The sequence below is a fragment of the Lepidochelys kempii genome, chromosome 11, assembly GCF_965140265.1.
Source record: "Lepidochelys kempii isolate rLepKem1 chromosome 11, rLepKem1.hap2, whole genome shotgun sequence".
NCBI lineage: Eukaryota > Metazoa > Chordata > Testudines > Cheloniidae > Lepidochelys > Lepidochelys kempii.
In genome coordinates, this window is record NC_133266.1 from 43,614,018 (window position 1) to 43,632,100 (window position 18,083).

Sequence of the window (18,083 nt, forward strand, 5' to 3'; positions counted from 1 at the left end):
TATCTGACATCCACTTTTCCCTTCACCCTGTGATTTAGTTAGTAGCTGTATGTTTAGTGCTGGATTTTTCCCAAGTGTTGAGTTCAATAGCATTTTGGGGTTAGGAAGGAATTTTTTCCATGATGCCAAAATTGCAGAGTGGGCTTTTGCAGCTTCATCTCAGTAACCGAAAGATCATGGTTTCTCGTGTTATCCATGTTTATGTCTCAACTTTTGCAGGTATCCACTGTGCATTGTGGCCTTTTCAATGCCTGGTTAGCAAACTGATGACCCAAAGGAAGCTTTGGGTGTGGTATGTTATGCAAGGCAACTGAGAGTCTCAAAGCTGAATGGGGATTGAGGCTCCCCTCATCTATAACCTATTTCTCCTTCTTTTTTCCTGCCCCCTCTTCCCCCCCCAGACGTTCTTGTTAAACCCTGGATTTGTGCTGGAAATGGCCCACCTTGATTATCATACACATTGTAAGGAGAGTGGTCACTTTAGATAAGTTATTACCAGCAGGAGAGTGGGTTTGTGGGGGGGAGGGGGCGTGGGGGTGAGAAAACCTGGATTTGTGCTGGAAATGGCCCAACTTGATTATCATACACATTATAAGGAGAGTGATCACTTTAGATAAGCTATTACCAGCAGGAGAGTGGGGTGAGAGGAGGTATTTTTTCATGCTTTGTGTGTATATAAAAAGATCTTCTACACTTTCCACAGTATGCATCCGATGAAGTGAGCTGTAGCTCACGAAAGCTTATGCTCAAATAAATTGGTTAGTCTCTAAGGTGCCACAAGTACTCCTTTTCTTTTTGCAAATACAGACTAACACGGCTGTTACTCTGAAACCTTTCTTCTATAACTGTAACTCTCACATGAGAAAGGTATAGCCAGGGAATGCAGTTGCAGGAGTATATCCCTTTATTAAGGACAGAGGTAGTTTGACAGCTTTCCTTCTATATATGGCTTATGGGGCCCTCTTTTAGCAGGAGTGAGGCCAGGTATAGAAAATTTGCACTGGATAGTTATGTGCTAAATAGTGGGTGGTTGATATGACTTCCCTTTTAATTCCAATTTGTTGTTTAAAATTAATAAAGTTGTTGTTGGGACTCCCTCCGAAACCTTTTCCACCCGGCTTATCCAGAACATCTCATCCTGTTCTGGTAGAGCACTTCATACAGTTTTCTGGGATACAAAACATTTAGTTCGACTCTAGATTTCGTCACTCAGGTTCCTTTATTTGGCATACAGCAAAGCTATGCTGAGTTGATCAGACTCAGTGTAGGGGGTAGGTTTAGGGCATACCACATCCAAAGTTACACAACAATCTCTTCCTTTATTTACATATGACACTGCATTTGCTACACATTACACCACACCTTTTAGAATTGGCTTGGTTACTTTGCAGGAAAGAATCCCTGTACAGCATGTTGTTCACATGGAACCTGATCTTTACATTCCGGATTTATCTTATTCATAGTCCCTAGCATCCAGGTGTTGCTACTTATTTTAGCTAGCACAGCCATCCTGACTCCAGCGTACTGTTTGTCAAGCCTGTATTTACAACTTAACCTTCCATTCACCATCCCAATTATGCCCACTAAGAAATGAGGCAAGAAATTATGTCAAGGCAGGCCTATAGTTGTAGCATCACCTAATATTTTAACCACACATAGCTGTGTCCTGAGTACTAGTCCTGTGTGGCAAGATCAATAATATACTATCAAATTAAATACTAGGATTGTGGGCTTAATCTAGAACTCCTTGCACAAGCACAACAATGCTAATGAACCCAAGGAAGGAAGGTATGGGGCCTTAATAAACAAACAGACGTGGAAAACTCCCATTGACTTCAAGGCCTGGATTTCACCTCTAGACTCTTCCCTTCACTGCTCCTGCCAAACTCACAGTAACTGATCACATAATACTTAATGTGATGCTCTTGTATGATTGGTGTAGTTAGCAAAGCCTTTCCACAAACAAATATCGATAATATTAGCATGGTTGTCGTTAAGAACTGTTACCTAGTTGAAGTTGCTCTTTAAAATTAAGTGTTCTAAAATGTTCCAAATATTTTTACATTGATAGTAATACAGTTCTGCTTTAAAATTTACAAACATTTATTAAATAAGCCATTCAAAGTAGTGCAGTACAACACTTCCAGAAGTTGGCAAAGGAGGCACCACTGTCAATAAATTGGTTAGTCTCTAAGGTGCCACAAGTACTCCTTTTCTTTTTGTCAAAACATAATGTCTTTTCTTTGATACTGATAGGGGTTCTGTAACCTACATGAACAATGCAATTTATCACCAGATTCAGGCAGTGACAGCACTTACTTGAGCACAGCCTGATAAAGTTGCAATTATCTTCTTTGGATACTGTTTGCCATCCAAGCTTCTATAATTTCACTAGTAAGGATTGATTCTAAGACCAGCACACTGTTTGGGTAACATCATGTTTACGTGTGGTCATAGCTATATTCAATTCTCTATCATCACTGGAAAGACAACAATCACATAAAATAGACTGGGGTTTTCCCCTTTATGTATGTGAAGAAAGTTAAATTTCAAAAGTAATTATATTTTAAATGAATTAATTACATTACAATAAAAACATAGGCAAACCTTGCACTGTCTTAGACTTTACAAAAAAATTAAAAATATCTCCAATTCATTAATTTATCAGAGGATTTATATCTGTGTACTCAAACACATGAAGTAAAGGCTAGAGTGGAAAAATCAATTTAGATAAATGTAACATTTCACTTCAGATTTGGAAAGGTCATTCAACATCTTTTGTATAAAATGATCTTATATGCTGACAAACTAGAATATAGACACACTGGAATTTGGAATACTGGACCCATAGATAACGTTATACAAGGCACTGGTGAGACCTCACCTGGAATACTGTGTGCAGTTCTGGTCTCCCATGTTTAAGAAGGATGAATTCAAACTGGAACAGGTACAGAGAAGGGCTACTAGGATGATCCGAGGAATGGAAAATCTGTCTTATGAAAGGAGACTCAAGGAGCTTGGCTTGTTTAGCCTAACTAAAAGAAGGTTGAGGGGAGATATGATTACTCTCTATAAATATATCAGAGGGATAAATACCGGAGAAGGACAGGAATTATTTAAGCTCCTTACCAATGTGGACACAAGAACAAATGGATATAAACTGGTCATTGGGAAGTTTAGACTTGAAATTAGACGAAGGTTTCTAACCATCAGAGGAGTGAAGTTTTGGAATAGCCCTTCCAAGGGAAGCAGTGGGGGCAAAAGACTTATCTGGCTTTAAGATTAAACTCGATAAGTTTATGGAGGAGATGGTATGATGGGATAACATGATTTTGGTAATTAATTGATCTTTAAGTATTCATGGTAAATAGGCCCAATGGCCTGTGATTGGATGTTAGATGGAGTGGGTTCTGAGTTACTACAGAAAATTCTTTCCTGGGTATCTGGCCAGTACATTTGCCCATATGCTCAGGATTTAGCTGATCACCATATTTGGGGTCGGGAAGGAATTTTCCTCCAGGGCAGATTGGAAGAGGCCCTGGAGGTTTTTCGCCTTCCTCTGTAGCATGGGGCAGCGGTCACTTGCTGGAAGATTCTCTGCTCCTTGAAGTCTTTAAACCACGATTTGAGGACTTCAATAGCTCAGACATAGGTGAGAGGTTTATCGCAGGAGTGGGTGGGTGAGATTCTGTGGCCTGCATTGTGCAGGATGTCGGACTAGATGATCATAATGGTCCCTTCTGACCTTAGTATCTATGAATCTAATCTTTTCAGGAACAAGAGCCTGATCTTGCAGACCTTTTCATGTGTATAGATTCTATTAAAGGGAAGGGAAGTTTTGATTCCAAAAGGACTACAGATTTTACCACACAGAAACTAAATACCTCAGAGTTTTGCCATCAAATCAATGGGGTCAAAATTTCACAACTGGAATATATGTTTTTCAAAGTTCCTTAGTTGTTCTATGTTATACACCAGTGATCTGAGTTAAGTGCACAGTTATCAATAGATAATGAAGCAGTGCTTAAGCAAGTTTTGGTATACTTAACATGGAGCTACCTTGTAGTTACGGTAACTGTAGGTTGCCCTATTTTTCTGAAACTTCTATGAGCCTGGTCTGGCAGTACTAAGACAAAACTCCTACTAAACTCAGTGGGACCTTTGCTTTAGTAAGCATAGACGTAACTTGATTTCTATATTTGGGGAGTCAGCGCCAGTCAGATCAATGGGGCTGCATGGGGGGGGGCAAATTTCACACCTGCTCAAGGCTTGCAGTTTGGGGGGGCAACGCCCCCTGTTCCCTGCCAAACTACACCCATGTTAAGGGCTTATGTAATTAATTTGTGTCACTTACAATTTAAGACTGGATGGTACTAGAAATATCAACAAAGTAGACCAAACAGCATAAATAAAGATTAAAACAATCCTGTAGACAATTAATGCACTCTGTTTCTGAAGAAATAAAGGAGTTAATCAGACACACACACCCTTTTATGATTTTAGTGCCGAGTCGGATGACCATTGACATCAATACAAAGAGTTCATTGGCTTCAACGAATATTTAAAGTATACTTAATCCTGCCTCTGCATGGAGGGTGGAATGGACTAGATGACCGTGAGGTCCCTTCCAATCCCTACATTTCTATTATTCTAGTACTGGATCATTTCCATAGTTAACTTTTTCTGAGCGGATATATTTGTAATATTGTACATGCATGAGCCAAGGCAAGGAAAACTTTAAAAGAGAAAGTACATTTAAATTATATGTTTTCCAAAACAAAAAAAAGTGTTCTGTAAAGAAAAATTCTGGATTCACTAAGATATGTTTCCTTAACCAACTACAATGGATTAAGTACACCTTCAAAATAAAACAAATAACCCTTCAAGTACTACAGTAAATAAGGCTTTAACCTGACTGCTGTCTGAATCAAACATATATGGCTTTGAGTATTTTTACCAAAAAAAAAATATGAATAGGCACTGAGAGTAACATGTCTGCAGGGGGTATTTCCATTCAGATGTCATGCACTCATTTCACATATCATTGATGGCGCTGAGACTTCTGTGTAGAATACACAGAATTGTTTGATCTGCAGCATGGGTAAGCAGATATCGGTGCAGATCACAGAGAAGAATTTTGCCTTCAAACGCTTTTGGTCCACAATTATGCAGCAACTCTCTAGAATGATCTCTTTGAGCCTTGTAGGTCCCAATCCAGTGTCGGCTGACATCAGTGGGAATTATTCCATTGACACAAATGAGCTTTGGATGAGGCCATGACTGTCCTCAATCAATTCACTGTGCTAATCTTCCCTGGCCACCAGTGGGAGTTCCACACAGGGAATTGCAGGTAGAACATACTTCAGAAGTACAGTTTGCCTCAAAGTGAGGGTGTTCATTACGGAGAAAGAAAACCCAGTTTTAAAAGTTTCATTTGGACTCTGAGTGGGAAAAAAAGTTGTTTATTTTCCCATTTCAAATTCAGGCTTCTTCCCCAGCAAATAGAAATAATCATCCACCATTGACATAGCAAGGCCCTTCTGCTATCTCTATCTCTATATGCACATGCTTACCTTTATGTCCCATTGAAGTCAAGCATATATGTAAGTGCTTGCAGGACTGGGGCCTCAGCACATGCTGGGCTAAAGGGAACACTTATGTTGGAAGCCACTGCATTAATTGTGAGATGAAGTTTTAGAAGATATGAAAAGACATGAAATAAAAATATATGTAGCCAATTTTAATTACCCTTTATGAGACAAAATCCTCCACTTTTATATTGTTTATATTTGTAGATAGTCATATCGATAGTGTAAATCAGTGGTTCTCAACCAGAGGCACACATACGCCTGTGGGTACACAGAGGTCTTCCAGGGGGTACATCAACTCATCTAGATATTTGTCTGGTTTTACAATGAGCTACATAAAAAGCACTAGCAAAGTCAGTACAAATTAAAATTTCATACAATGACTTGTTTATACTGCTCTATATACTATCCACTGAAATGTAAGTACAATATTTATATTCTAATTGATTTATTTAATAATTATATGGTAAAAATGAGAAAGTAAGCCAGTTTTCAGTAATAGTGTGCTGGGACACTTTTGTTTTTTATGTCTGATTTTGTAAGCAGGTAGTTTAAGTGAGGTAAAATTTGGGGTACACAAGACAAATCAGACTCCTGAAAGGGGTATAGTAGTCTGGAAAGGTTGAGAGCCACTGGTGGAAATAATCAACTGCTAAATACCAGGCCAAATTATTACAGTATATTTGGAAGTCTTATAGGGCCACCGCATCCAGAGCACCCTCCTGCAGCAAGCTACAGCATGACAGACATGCCCTCTGCAGTTTTCTATCTACCCAGAGTTGCCTGAATTAAGTCCACAGACACTCCCCAAGTAGAAGGACAGCCCTCACAGGGTTTATTTAGGATAAAAGTCACATGCATATAAATCAAAACACAAGTCCTACAACCATAGTCCAGATTTCCCTCAGCATAGTCCAGATACATACACCATACAGCCCTGGCATCTCTCACCATACCCTAGTTCTCGTGTCCTTGTACCAGGCAGCCACCTAGGGTTGCCAACTTTGGCTGGATGAATTCCTGGAAGTTTCATCACATGACATTATCTTGAATTAAAGATTAATCTTTAATTCCTGGAGACTCCAGACTAAACCTGGAGGGTTGGCAACCCTACAGCCACCCAAAGCCTTCCAACTGCAGTGCAACCCCACTCTTCCCAGCAGGAACCCCCACAACCTCTGCTGGAAGCATCACTGCCTGGGGAGCGTCCCTCACTTCCCCAGTTCTCTCTCTCTCTCAGTTCCTCTGGGTCCAGCTCTCTAGCCCATGGTGATGTCAGCAGGTAAACTCCTCTGTGGCTCCCCTGCCTTCAACCCTCTCCTGTCCCTTAGCTCCAGCTCTCCAGCTTAGAGCCAGCAAGCAAAGGGAACTGCTACTGCTCATCCTGTCTTCGGCCCTCTGGCCTGGTCAGGGATACCAGCCAGCAAACTCCTCTTGCATCTCTACTGCCTTCAATTCCTCCCTCTTCCCAGGAAGGGCCTGCCGAGTACTCTTTGCAGCTTTCCCCAAAGACCTGACCTACTCTACTCTAACTGGGACTCTCTTCCTCATGGGTCTCTCCTTGACCTTTTATAGGCTCTAGGTGCTGCACCACCCTCTTAACTGGCCACATGAATGGACATGCACTATTACAAGGGAGCTGTACATACTTCATTTACTGGGGCCAGCCACCCTGTGACAGGAAGTCAATGGGACTGTAAGCCAGTGCAGTGTACTCTCCCTGGACATAAATATTAATGTACAATATACTGAGATGTGTGATAGAACCATTACATCAGTCTTTTCTGTTTCATTTTTCAAGCTAGCAGATTACGTTAAGTGCCAGATCCTGCAAGGCCTTAGAGCAGAACTCGGGATCTAAGAAACATTACCAACTATAAGAAATAGGGGCCTTTATCTTTCCTATTGTGCCATTGGAATGAACTGCAAATAATTTTGAAATGTATTCTAAATGAAAAGAACAGGGCATCCTTTAGTGATCTCTCTAACTGCCTAAGACATATACAATAGTATATCATATCCATCAGTTTTTTAAAAAAAAAACAAAACAGTTTTTCTATTTTTATGACATAAGATAAGTGAAATCTGGGGAACTTAATACTTCTAGTGTCTTTTTGATACTGTACTGTCCAGTCTGCATGTCTGCTCAAATAAATATGTAAATTATAGACACAAGGCAAACTAAAAACCTATTCCACAGTTCTTAATGTGTAGAAGTTTAACAATTAAGAGGAGGTACAAAGCCAAGCTATTAGCAAGGCACCTTCTTGCCACCCAGGTGACAGTGACACCTCTGTATAAGCTGAACAGGAATATATAAGAGTAAAAAATAAAATAAGGCTAAAGATCTAACAAAGTGATTGCACACAAGGAAATGTAGACTTAAAGCCACCCTTCCATAGTTACTTATGTATTTCAGGAACCTTAGAACAGTGGGCTATTTTGCTCTAATTGGCTTAATGTTGGGTGTAGTATTTCAGTGATGACTGAGGCCAGCTTTTAGAATAATTTATTTATTAGCTAATAGCAACAAATAACTTCTAAAGTAAACATATTACTGGTGCTTCTATGATCTAGCCTGGCTCTGTTCCTTGTCCCAGTCTCAGCAGCTAGTTCCTGTCTCTGAGTCAGCCAGCAGGAAGTCGGGCAGTGCAGTGTTCTGCCTCAAACTTCATGCTGAAACATATAATGTTTTGCAGCATGCTAGATACCTGCAATTCTTACTGTGCTCAGTAGAAGTTTCAGATGCTCAGCAACACCATAACAAGATTTATATGTGTGATAAAACCTATGACAGCAGAGCCAGTTAAACAAACTTACAACCATAATTTTGATTTTCTGATTTCATTAGTGAAACTTAGAAATTTGATCTTATTTTGCGGTAGCAGTATGTATTCATCTCCCCTTGTTATGGATCAGTAATACATTATATGTCATTTCTATTAACTGGGCCAAAAAAGAACATTGTATGTGATTTGTCAGATAATGTGAAGTCGTTTGTTTAGGATATGAGGCAATGGATATGTGCAAAACAATATCAATGAAGATACACAGAAGCCCTTAATTTCATTGTGAAATTTAAGTGGCACTTCATACTTTAAAAAAAAAACAAGGCAGGGAGATGCCACTGGGTATATATTTGGTCCAGTAGTGGGACTGACAGTCCTTCATTCACCATTTATACAAGAGTTTGAGAGATAAAGTATTATACCAGATAAAGAGGCCAAAATCATCACTTTGGATGGGAAAATCCCCAGTAATGAGTAACTAGTATAGGAAGCTATGTGCAGAAGTGAACATCCCTTCTCTCCATCAAACCCCCACCCCCACCCCAATAGAGACAAGTTTATAGGCCTCAGAAGGGGGAAAAGGCCACAAGTCCTGACTAGTGAGAGGAATCTCACATTTCAGAGCAACAGCACAGAGGGCTAACCATTCTGAACTACTCCCTAAGTCTGCCTCCACTCCAGGTTGTAAACCTCAATACCTTAAATCTTCATAATTCAACCAAGCAGAAGACATCTAAAGCAAAATGTTATATGGACATCTAAGGCCTGAAACCTAAATAAGGATAATCAAAGCACAGAGAAATTTCCTTGTCATAAATGTAAGACTCCCTGGTGTGGAGAAAAGAGTGATAATCTATGTAAATTATATTTTTTCTAAAATGCTTTCATTTGCCATGGCAATCATTGAATCAAATGGCAAACACTGACACATAATTTTCCTCTGAAAAATTCAATATACTGTATATCTCCAGGGCATCTTCTCCTTTCTGCTGAATGATTTATATAACTTCACACCACAAAAGAAGCAACATTCCCTAAATTCTTATTAATAATTGTCCATGATTAGTTATGGATACAAACATCTGTAGAAGCACAGAATGCTCCTGGTTACATACATAGATTAAGTGAAATACTAGTATTTCCCTAATATTTTGTATCAAAAGAAATAGCTTATGGGCCTTAATTAGAAGAAATCAAGTTGGATTCTCAAGGTCACAACCAATATATATAATAATTATACCAAAAGCTACATTAAGGTTGCAAAGCCACATAGTCAAAAAAGTTAGAACATGCCAGAATTAAGGTTGTCCATGTAATTATAATAATATATTGAATAGATATTCATTAATCGATCACTGTTCATCCTGTGCACTGAATGAGGCAGGGGACCTGTGGGGAAAATAGCATGTGATCATGTAATTAAAGACAGCATAATAATGCATATGCACAAGGGGACTGAATTAAGGTTGCACAAACAACTTTAATTCTGGCATTTCCTAACTTTTGAGTGCTTGACTTTGCAACTTTAATAATGTACTTTCAATGTAGTTTGTGTATGTATCATTTCCTATGTTTTTAGGAACACAAACAGAAAAAAAAAAACAACCAGAAATTCCATCATATGGCATCATACTGACAACCACATGATCAGAACCTTTAGATCCACCATACAGATCTTTGCCTCTTGAGCACACAGAGTAACCAATAGCAATAGTAGGCTGTCATCCTCTGTGTGGACCAGCACTAGGGGGGAATGAAACACACACTTTGCCAGAGGTTTTCACAGATAATTACTGAAAGTACAGGAAGGGTGAAACTCAGGAATCTTGGGTTCCTTTACAGGCTCTGAAGTGGAGTGTGCTGTAGTGGGCACAGATTCAACTGCCCATTTTACACCAAGTTGGATCCCCTTCTGCCCCATCCCTTCAACTTGTCCCTATCACAGTCCTGTCTTTTCCCCACCCTGCATCTTTGTCTCAGTCCCACTCTCCTTGACTTACCCAGTGCCTGTAATCACTCCTCAGGAGTCTCACCCAGTCTCCTTTTCCAGCCAGTCCCAGTCTCCCCTCCAGGTTCACTGTCCAAGTACCAGTCTCTCCTCCTCTCCACACCCAGTCCAAGTCTTTTTGCCCAGCCATTCCCAGTTACTCCTCCCAGCTCCTTGTCAGATATATCTATTCCCTTCCTCACCCCACTTGCTCCCAATCTTAGTCTCCCTCCCCAGACTCCTCATCCAATCTCAGTCTCCAGCCCCCATTTCCTTTGCCCAGTCTCCCCCTCCCTGGCTCCTCAGCCCTGTGTCATTGCCCAGCCAGTACAAGTTCTCCCACTGAACTCCAAGTCCTTCTCAGATCCGTTTCCCCTCCCCTCTTCCCATTCCCTACCTCTGGTCCCTAGTCCCAGTCTTTGTGCAGCCTGCTCCAGTCTCTTTCCCTACCCCAGCTCCTTGCCCAGTCACATTGTCTCCCCACCAGCCAACTGGCTCCCAGGTCCCCCGCTCATTTCCTTTATCAGTTCCCAGCCTGTTTCCTTGGCCAACTAGTCCCAGCCTCCCCTCCCAGCTCCTAGTCTCCCTGCCTAGCCAGTGCCAGTATCTATACCCAGTTCCAGTCTTATCAGACTCTTTGTCCCACTCTAGTAATTTCCCTCCCTCACCCCTCTGGATTTTATCCCTCTACATTCAAATCAGAGGGCTTCCTTCTACACACTACCTGGGTGCCTACAGAGTGGGTCATTGAGAGTACAAGAGAGACAGTCCCTGCTCTCAATTCTAGTGCCCAGAAGTGGCCATTACAGGGAAAGACTGGCTTTGCCCCTAGGCTGAAGGAAACGTGCTCAGTTGCTCTGCGGAGATAGCGCATGTGCAGTCTGGGCAGCACTAGGAGCTGAGAGAGGCTTGAGCATGCCACTGAGGATGAAATCTCCAGAGATTTTAGCCACTCCAAGTGTCTACTGAGCAGGTCTGAAATACAGTTTTTCAAAGGCTAAGTGCTGAAATTATGGCTCTGTGAAATGTGATTTACACAGTCTCTAGTTGTTTGAGAAAGACAAAGAATGAATTCCATGTTCGTTTCCTGAAAATATGTAAGGGAGAAGTTTTGCAGTAGAAAAATTGTTCTCATGTGTTTTGTTAACAACATTCCAAACATTTATCATAAAAATGTGATAAGCTTGTAGGCATTACAAATGCATGTTGTAACTTGAGGAGAGATGTTGAAATAAAGTAGGAAGATGACAGGAGAAGACAAAAACAACAGAGCATGTAGGAGGTACAGCAGTGAGTTGGCTGAAATGGGGAAGAGACGAAGTCACCTGAATGACAATATACTGCTTTAGAAAAATGCTACTGCAAACTGAATCTATGCCTCTGTACTGGATTTGATTTCTAGAACAGCATTAAAATACACACAAAAGGCCAGATCCTCATAGCCAGCTTTTCTAAGCCTCTGTCAGGGCCCATTGCTCCAGACCCAGCAGTGAAATGACCAGACACAGGGATGGATTTTAAGCAGCAGGCCACAACTATAACTTAGACACAGGGAAGGGGCACTACTCACCGTTCACCCATACTCTCCTATACCAGACATTTAAGTAGCTCCAGTGCCGGTGTTTCAGAGCTCAATGACCACTGGGATCTGTCTGTGGCTCCAAACAGCCCAGCTCACTAGCTCTGAAAGTGCAGAAGGAGGCAGCAACAAATGCCACTCTAAATAAAATGGCCTCCCTACCACAGCTGCATACACATGCTAGAGCCTTTAATAGCCAGGTCAGGGTCTCCACTGTTATGGATAACCTGTTGTTCTCTCCTGGACCACCTTTTAAGAGCGTCTGTACTATGAAGTACCCACATGGCGTACCAGTAGCCAGTTCTGGAATATAGTGGAGGGAGCCAAAGACACAGTGTATCCCACCACCAGGTGTATAAGTATGGGCCATTTGTGATCAAACTCTTCCTGTGCCCTAAATTCTGTGAACTCTGATAGGCCCACTGAGTCCACAGGGCAACTGAGTCCTCACTAGTCCTATAGCTATCCAGGTTCCAAAGGCATTGCCCATGCATCCCTGCTGACAGGCGGGGTGATAATCTGCTATCCTGAAATTGAGATAGAGCCCCAGCAGCACTATTATCCACTCCTGGGACAGGCAGTTCATGAACATAAAACTCTTTATAAAAAGAAAGGATGTTTAACCACCGGCAGTGTAAAACGAAGGCCCTCACCTGCCCCATGCTTCAAGCATTCTTAGCCAACGGTCTACTCACCATATGGAGCACGGATCAGTTGTCGCTCCAGATATGATGACTGCCACCACTACAGGGGAAAAAACCTCTAGCAAGGTGACATCCACAAAGTGCCCTGAGCCACCCAACTTTCTGGCCACCTCTGAGCACATCCCTTACCTTGAAAGTAAACCCCAAAAAACTCACTCCTCAAGGTGTTGGATTATACCTGCAGCTTGGCCTTGAGCAACCAGTCTGAACACCATATTGAAACCTATTAAACTCCTCCAGAAATCTTTCCCACATTTCTAAATCTTACTTCATTTCCCTGGTGATTCCTGTAAAGTGGACAGGTTTTGTTGGTTTTTTTGAGGTGGGGTGGGGTGGGGTGATGCCAGATGGGCACAGAATGCCTCACCGGGCACCACCACTCAGCACACAAAGTTTAGGTGTGCCCCGACCCACACTCCATCATCCTGAGAGGGGACAGAGCATTCCACCTGGCCCCTTCAGAGTGGTTCCCTGAGTGAGCACATGCAGGACCACCAGTAATACCCTTGGCCAGAACCTCACAAGCCGCTTCCTCCCTCCTCCGACTGGCCAATGACTCTAAGAAGGGAGGGAGGAGCTACCCAGTGTCCCTCAACGAGTATCTCCCTCCCTCACTGCTGGAGCTGTTCCTCTTCACTACCAGCCCAATCAACTTCCCCCAGCCATTGAGGTGTGTGGGCGGCACTTCTGACAATAAGGAAGCACTGAAGTGCAGCAACATCTTGGCCATATCCCTTTTATCTCCTCTACTCCCATCCTGCGCAGGGCAACAAAGATGGGGTAGGGGTATGATCGGGTTATACATGTGGTATACTACATGGGAATTATCCTATGCAGGTAAACCAACTTTTCATCTGCTTTGTACCACTCAAGCAGTACAAAGTAAGTAGAATAAGAGCCCGGATCTCTCCCAACACGTGAGCCACCTTCTCAGGTGAATCATGCTATATTTCCCCTCCCTCCATCTTAAGTTTCATAGAAATTAAATCTGCATTTCTTCAAAGGCTATCCAAATGTACCACTGCAAGTTGTTCTTGTTGCTTTTGAAATTAGGCAACAAATACACATCTTGATTTACAAATAAGAGATCTGTGGCATATATATATTTCTTCCATGTAACTGGTTGTCTTTTAATCCTGACCTGAATGTAGATCATTCTTCATGCACAGCTTCAAATAGCCTTTGAACTAGGATTTTTTGTTGTTGTTACTTTAAATGATGAAAAAATGCCCCCTTATTTTACAGCTCACATCAGATGCACCAAGATGAAGAACAGTGACAACACAGTTGTTCACCCATAACCCCAGGACATCAGGCAAACTGACAGTGTGTCGTTACAAAGAGGTGATATTAAGTTAAAACATATCGCTAAAGTAGTGCTATTGCAATATGCATCCCTTGGTTTTCAAGGCAGTGTTTAAAATAAAAAGCCTTCACTGAGACAGAAAAACTGCTGTAGTTACATCCTAACACACTGAGTTTCAAACCTTTTAATGAAAGACATAATTCTTCTGCTGTCTGCATCATACTATATTCTCATGCAAAATACTTTAATATATAATGTAAATTATCTAAGACTTTCTTAGTATGTATTACATTTCTTAATCATATTGGATGTCATGTTGCAAAACAGATTGCTCGGGCTCTGTATGCGAGGAGGGTCTGTATTTGAAAACTGAAGGGGGCTTTTTGTTTGTTGTTTAAATGGGAAGTATTTGTTTCTAAATGCATATGTCATCAATGAAGCAAAAACTATTGTGTCCAAAATGGCTTAGCATTCTAAGTTTTTTTACCCAAAACCCTCTGAAGCCTGGAGATGTGAATACAGCATCTGTATGATCCAGTTTCTCTGAATTTCAATATAAATATTATGGCCATATTTGGAGCTGAATGAGGTGGAATTTATCTGAGCTAATGTTTTCAGCCACATTTACCCTTCCATTCAACAAGCTTTTGGTGCAGTCACAAAGATGGTGGTTTTCTTTTTCTTTAAATAATGAATCCTATTTCAAGCAGGGCACTGCATTGCCAGCTTAGTAAATCACTTTGTCCAGGCTAGGAGAACAGGAATTGCACAGTATTAGAATGTAAATGGCTGAAATCTTCATTGGAAAGGTCTGAACTTTGAATTATATGCCAGATCTTATTGATGAGACCCTACAACCTGGTGCTGCAACATGCTATCTGATTGACTGACATTATGGTTGACTGGCATCTGGTGCATGCTTACATGCTGTGCAATGAAAGTGCTAAATAAATCTTTTTATACATGCTGCATTCTGAATTTCATATGTGGCTTCCTAATTTTGAAAAACTCCAAGATAACAAACAATTTAGTCTCAGCACCTGATTCTCCACTGTCTTGATCTGAGGTAGTCATTTATGCCTGAGCAAAGCAAGAGTAAGATGTTACCTAATCAGAATGGCAGAATTTACACCATGGGCATAGTTGGGGGTGGCATGTGGGGGCGTTGCCCCCCCAAACTGCAAGCCATGGGCAGGTGTGGAGTTTTCCCCCCACGTGTGACCCCACTGGCCTGACTATGGCTGCCCCCAACGCAAATATAGAAGTCAAACTATGCCTATGGTTTACAGTGGTTTTCAATCTTTCCAGACTACTGTACTTCTTTCAGGAGTCTGATTTGTCTTGCGTGCCCCCAAGTTTCACCTCACTTAAAAATAACCAGCTTACAAAATCAGACATAAAAATACAAAAGTGTCCCAGCACACTATTACTGAAAACTGGCTTACTTTCTCATTTTTACCATATAATTATGAAAAAAATCAATTGACATATAAATATTGTGCTTACATTTCAGTGTATAGCATATAGAGCAGTATAAACAAGTCACTGTCCATATGAAATTTTAGTTTGTACTGCTAACTAGTGCTTCTCATTTAGCCTGTTGTAAAACTAGGCAAATACCTAGATGAGTTGATGTACCCCCTGGAAGACCTCTGTGTACTCCCAGGAGTATGTGTATCCCTGGTTGAGAGCCACTGGTTTACACAGATGTAAATAAGTTCATAAGGTGCAAGGCAGTGGGCAGTAGGGCCCTCAGAGCTTGTGGGCATTTGGCATGGGCACAGGCACCTGGGAACAGGACATACAAATAAATACTAACAAAGCCCTGATCTTGTATTTAAAATTGCATTATCCATGATTTTTTATCTTTGAAGATAGCTCAGACATGCTGATTATATCAGCTTTAAAGACTGACTTGATTGTTGTTATATTTCTGTCTGTACGTAAGACAAATACATATAAATACAAACAATCAGCCAAATTCTTAGAAGTCATGAGCACTCACCACTCCCACTGATTTCAGCCTCTCAAGATTTGGCTCAATATTATTTCAAACTGTCAGTGTTCTTGAAATCAGTTACTTTGAATTATGGAAAAATGTGGTTATCTAAAAAAGTGTCATCACCAACAATGTTCCTTGACCAAATTCTCTTGGATAAATGGTTCTACAATAGCTCAGACAGTATTACTGTGGGCCAAATATTATTAATCTTCATAAATATAGCCTGAAAACTGAAAATTGTAAAGCAACATATACCTGTTAAGAATGAGCATTTATACAAAGCATGTAAAACCCAGTTTTGATAAATATAAAGCTTTAAAATTAATGTCTTATAATGAAATATAGACCAAAGTAATGAAAGTTAGAGACAATATCAAAGGTTGTGACACTTTTTTGAACACAGCACAAAAGGCTCCAATAGGAACAACTTGTATATCTCTTGGTCTTTTATTCAGTCTGGATCAATCACTGGCTGATGCTTGTAGCAGTTATTCATGACCTGTCTGGTGGCGTTATGACCTTTTCTATTTTATTGTTTTATTTGATGTTTGTGGTATTTTATATAATTGATTTATGCATTCTGAGATGTTTGGGAGCTTTCTAGTAATATACAACAGTGCTTGTCTGTCTATAAGTAATGACACATATTTCAGTTACTGTGCCTTCTTGGCCAGGTCACCATTGTAAATAAAACTTGTTCTCAATAGACTTTTATGTGGTTAAAGATTTTGACTTCTTGAGTGATTGATTGAAAGGAAAACGTTTGCTAACAGTCTACTGAGTGAACACACAAAAAAGTATTATTTATATCACTAATCCAGAAAAAATATTTTCAGCCTTTTAAAATAATAGGATAAAATGTAGCATAAAACCATCCAGCTTCTGTTTTGTTCTGCTGTCTATATTTCCCACATTATGAAACATGCAATGTCTTACTTTCCTTTTACATTCAGTAAATTTCATTGTGTTTCACATAGTTCATTATGGTACAGAGGAGGAAGTATCTCCAGTGTGGCAGATTTTATCAGAAAATATACTGGAACTGTCCTTTTATTTACTTTTCCTCCTCTCAAAACCCTATGTATTTTTTTAAAATCAGAGAATGCATAGAATTGGAGTGAATAATCAAGCTGCATAAGTGGTGAAGTTCTCCTGCTAGTTAAAGGAAGTTCAAACTGCTTTTCATGATATGTGGGTTATACAAAACTATCTGAGTCAACTGATGCCTGCTGTTTAATCAAGAAACATGGACCAGGCTATACTGTAGAACTTCAGAGTTACAAACTGATCAATTAACCACACGCCACATTTGGAACCGGAAGTACACAATAAGGCAGCAGCAGAGACCAAAAAAGCAAATACAGTACAGTTGTGTGTTAAATGTAAACTACTAAAAAATAAAGGGAAAGCAGACTTTTTCTGCATACTAAAATTTCAAAGCTCTATTATGTTAATGTTCAGTTGTAAACTTTTGAAAATAATTTTTTTCAGTTACGAACATTTCAGAGTTACGAACAACCTCCATTCCTGAGGTGTTCATAACTGAGGTTCTACTGTAGTTATATAATACTGAAAATTAATTTTAGAATGTACAGATAGTGGATTTTCTGATGTTTGTATTCTGAAACTCTCTTTGGATTTCTTTTGCTCAGCTTCCAGAGAACCTAATCACGATATAGAAAACGAGCTGTTCAGCACTGTTCATACACAGTAAAGGTTCAAGGCTTTGGTAATCTTCTCCTCACTAGCACCCATTCATATCCAGATTCAGAGATTTCAGGGTCAGAAGGGACAATTGTGATAATCTAGTCTAATCTCCTGTATACCACAATCCACAGAACTTCCCCAAAATAATTCCCAGAACATCTCTTTTAGGAAAAAAGTCAATCTTAATTTAAAAGTTGTCAGTGATTGAGAACCTACCATGATCCTTGGTAAATTATTCCAATGTTTAGTTACTCTGTTAAAAATTTACACCTTATTTCCAGTCTGAATTTGTCTAGCTTCAGCTTCCAGGCATTGGATCATGTTATATTTTTCTCTGCTTGATCAAAGAGCCCATTATTAAATATGTTTGCCAGGAAGATACATGTAGACTAATCAAGTCACCTCTTAACCTTTCAGTTAA